Here is a 5000-nt window from a genome sequence, read left to right as displayed (position 1 = left end):
TTATTTTCATTTTTACTCGTACTCTTATTTCTATTTTTTTTTTTACTTATTTACTTATCTATTGTTTCTCATTTCTATTTATTTATTAGTTTTTTATTTTTTTGTTTTTTGTTTTTCATTTGATATTTTCTTTTCTTTTATTTTATCTATTCTTATTTCGTTGTAATTTATATTATATATTTCTTTTTAGCTTTGTTTTGTTTGATTTTAATTTTCTATTTTATAATTTTTATTTTTATTCTATGTTATTGCATTTTTGTTCTTCAATTTATGTATTTATTTATTCATTTGTTTATCTAATTATTGATTTACCCATTTGTATATCTATTTGTTTATTAATTTATCTATTCACTTGTTTACTTATATATCTAATGGCATTTATTTTAAATTTCTATTTTTCATTTTATTATATCTTTATCCGTTCATCTTTGCCTCCGATACTTCCATATCAAAGTCAAAGTTCATGACACTCCTTCTCTATTCTTTCTCTAGTTTTTTATTTGGTAGTGGAGGGATTCAGCCGGTTTTAACAGATTCGTACGAATCTGTTCTTAGAATTTCATGAGCTCCGCGAACCGGTTATCGAAAATTGTCTTATACAGGGTATAATACAGCCTAAGTCATATATGCATGCTACTGCCCTGGGATTCAGCCGGTTTTTACAGGTTCGTACAAACCTGTTCTTGGAATTTCATGAGCTCCGCGAACCGGTTATCAAAAATTGACTTATACAGGGTACAATACAGCCTAAGTCATATAGGCATGCTACTGGCCTAGTGAGATAACCTGTTGCTAAAATCTTTTATTCCGCCACTGTGTACGCGTATTTATGTATTATATGTGTATGATGAGGGTGACAAGAGGAAAAGCAGGAGACTTAATACTAGTTTATTTCTGACTAATTTTGTGAGAAGCTTTCTCGTTGATATAGGGAAGCTTATTGCGGTATAAATACGTACATGAATACGTACATGTATACATACATATATATATATATATATATATATATATATATATATATACATATATATATATATATACAAATATACATATATATATATATATATATACATACACACACACACACACACACCACACACACACACACACACACACACACACACACACACACACACACACACACACACACACACACACACACACACACACACACACACACACACATATATATATATATATATATATATATATGTATTCAGGAACATCATGTCACCATGGGGTAAAAAAGCAAGAAAAAACACTAAAAAATATATTGGTAATTGAATAATGCTTAATCTCTGGTACATATGACAAAAATATATTCTTGAGCTACGGACCTTTTGTATGTGACAAACTTAACAGTTCAGAGTTCCAAGATGAGTAGAGGTAGGGAAGGACATGGAAATGTTTCTCTCTAGAATTAGAAAGTTTCCAATATTAGGAACGAAAAATTCCTATATCAAGATTGTCAAATTATATAGACTAAACTCCATTGCAGAACTACCATAAAGCTTTCTATGTCATTTTGTAGCTGTAGAATAAAAATATTCTAGGACGGGGTTTACCATATTTAATTTTAAATATTTTACAGAATTTACAAAGAATATTACATTTAAGTTCCATGGGATATCATTGACTTTTTTTCTTTTTTCTTTTTTTTTTCTTTTTTCAGTTTTGCAAAAAGAAAACGTGCAGAGAAACTTACACAGAGGTGAGAAGGAGCTGAGGTTTATAATGAGACGATTTTTCTTTATTCCCGAGGATTTATTTTCTCTTCTACGTTTCGTGAGGGCCCGAAGGTTTTCTGTGACGAAGGCCAAGATGTTACGCGTGTACGTTCAGTGGTGTAATCTTGAAGAAATCACGCACCAGCTGACTCGAGTGTGATACATAAAAGAGGTTGTCTGATATATATATATATATATATATATATATATATATATATATATATATATATACGCATTTATATTTATGTATATACATGTATGTATATGTATATATATATATGTATATATGTATATATATATAAATAAATATATATATATATATATATATATATATATATATATATATATATATATATATGTATATATATACAGGGTGTCCGTGAAATCTGTGTGTACTTTGAAAAAATAACTTTGTAAGTATTTCTGCTAGAAAGAATATGTAAAGAATGTTAGAAACCTTAATTTACCTAGTTTTATGTACACATATTGAGCAATTCTTCACCACAATATTTGCAAAAAAAATCAGTTAAAAAATATTTGTCAAAAATCACTCGTGACCCATAGCTTCAACTAAAGAGAAAGCAAACTATATCCTTTGGTTGGCTGAACTGAAATCTACTGTTGGTGTACAAAGAAAGTTTAGAACAGAATACAGTAAAGAACCACCTCATAGGAACTCTATTGCCAAATGGATGAAAAAAATTCAAAGAGACAGGCTCTGTCCATGATAAGCCACGGTCTGGTAGGCCACGTGCCAACAACCAGCGTTTCATCCATAGAAAACTCCTTTACGGTAAGTCCAAGAAAGTCATTAAGACGAGCATCACTAGAACTCAGGGTCCCAAAGTCCACTGTGCATAAGAATCTACGGATAAGACTTCATATGAAAGCTTATAAAATTCAATTGCATCAAAAGTTATTAGAAGAGGAATATCATGCACGGATAAATTTTTGTCATCAGTTCAATAAAAAACTCACATGATGATGCATTTTTGAGTAGTATACTGTTCTCTGATGAAGCAACATTTCACATTAGTGGCAAAGTCAATAGTCAAATTTGCCGTATTTGGGAAACTGAAAACCTAAATGAAATTATTGGATATGAAAGAGACTTTCCTGAAATTAATGTGTGATGTGCTCTTGGAAAAATAAAAAACATAGGGCCATTCTTTTTCGAAGATCGTGTTATCAACGGCGACATCTACTTAGATATTCTGCAGAATTACTTTATTTTGAAGCTTGAACAATTACATACATACATACATATACCAAGGCTTTTTCCCCCTTACTAGGGAGGTGGCCAAAAAGGAAAAGGCATAAAATCATTCCCACCCATTCCATCCCTGAAAACACTCCACACCCTTCCACCCTCCCTCCCATCTTAGCACCTCCTAGATGACGGGTCATCCCTGCACCCTGTCCACTGCCCTGGGTCAGAAGCAGTGTCGCAAGACAGCACATCCACAGCAAGGCCGCTTCATTAAATTGGCGACCCCTCCTCTCCGTCCCCCCATATAAAGGAGAGGACGGGGAGAAATCCCTTCGGGCTGCGTCAAAATTTTGCTCACACACACTACCTCACCCCCCATCCCCCCGTCCATTCCACCTCATGAACTGAAATATGAAACAGTGTTTCAACAAGATGGATCTCCTTGCCACTTTGCTCTGCGCGTTAGACAATTTCTAAAGCAGGAATTTCCTAACAGATGGCTTAGAAGAGGGGGGCCATTTTCTTTGCCTCCACGTTCGCTAAACACTAATGGGAACATGTGGAAACAATTGTGTCTGCAACCAAACCTAGTTTACTAGAAGATTTGACAGCTAAAATAATGTGCTTTCAGGTATTACTGTAAATCAATTTGCAAATGTTTTTAGAGAACTACAAAATCATATTGTAATGCTAATGATAGTGGATATATGGAAACCTAAAAAAATACAATAAAATGATAAAAATACATTTATGAATTGTCTTCTTCCTAATACTTTTTTACAAACTCTTTCTATCAGAAAGACTAGTAAAGTTATGTATTCATATTTTAAAGTGCACACGGACTTTATGGACACCCTGTATATACGTATCTACACATACTCATGGCGTGTATGCCTACTTCTTCCTCATCATGACCCTCTTCTCATAGCTGTGATACAAATCTGTTTCTTTTGCAATATGTCCATAAGACAAATATTCGAGAAAAAAACATAGTAATCAGAGACATATGAAAACCATTCCAGCCCCCCCACCCCTCTTCCTGGAACTCTGGACTTCAAGTCTCCGAAAGACTTCGGTTCTGTCGTAAACAAAAATTGGGCTGGAAATCGCTGACCCCTCTTTGTAGATAAGCTCTTCTGGAATCTGCTCAAGAGGTCAAGGGAGATCATGCCAGATTCCTTGATGTTTTGCTTATTTCTAGACGTTTTCTGGAAATGTGGCTGCACTAGAAGTAGATTAGAATGTCATAAAGGTTGGGAACCTAGTTTAGTTGTGGTTTATTGTCAGATAGATCTCCTACAATGAAACCTAATTACTGAGAGTAGGAGGAGGAGGAGGAGGAGGAGAAGGAGGAGGAGGAGGAGGAGGAGGAGGGTAAAGAAAATGATGATGATGATGATGATGATGACGATGATGATGATGATGATGATGATGATGATGATGATGATGATGATGATGATGATGATGATGATGATGATGATGATGATGATAAGAAGTAGAGGAAGAAGGTGAGGAGTAGAAAGAGGAGGAGGAGAAGTAGGAGGAGGAGGAGGAAGACGAGGGAGGTGGGAAGGAAAAGGAAGAGTAGAATAAGAAGGGTGATGTAAAGGAAGGGGAAGAGAAGAGTGAGGAGGGGAAGGAAGAGAAGAAGGCGAAGGAGGAGGAGGACGAGGAGATGGAGAGGAAAGAGAAGAATGAACAGGAGAACCAGGAGAATTAGTAGGAGGAGGGTGGGGGAAAGGAGAAGGAGGAGGAGGAGGAGGAGGAGGAGGAGGAGGAGGAGGGTGAAGGTGAGGGTAAGGAGAGTTAGCGTCTAACATAGTGCCTGCTCGACATAATTGGCCGATTGCTTGATAGGCTTAGACTACTTGAGGAATACGAGACCCATAGGTGAATAAAATCACCTGGCGACATAAGGAATGAAAACAATGAAAGGGCTGAGATCATTGCTGAGAACTGTCTGCAGAATGTTTCGGTCAGCTTGACAAAATCTCTTGGGTGTTGTACAAGCAAAACTGTCTTCTCTCGGCCTTTCCAGTAATATATATAATATGAGGATCTAA

The sequence above is a fragment of the Oratosquilla oratoria genome, chromosome 6 (assembly GCF_046742065.1).
Source record: "Oratosquilla oratoria isolate Oo_2021 chromosome 6, ASM4674206v1, whole genome shotgun sequence".
Lineage (NCBI taxonomy): Eukaryota > Metazoa > Arthropoda > Malacostraca > Stomatopoda > Squillidae > Oratosquilla > Oratosquilla oratoria.
Note: the sequence above shows the minus strand (reverse complement) of the source record.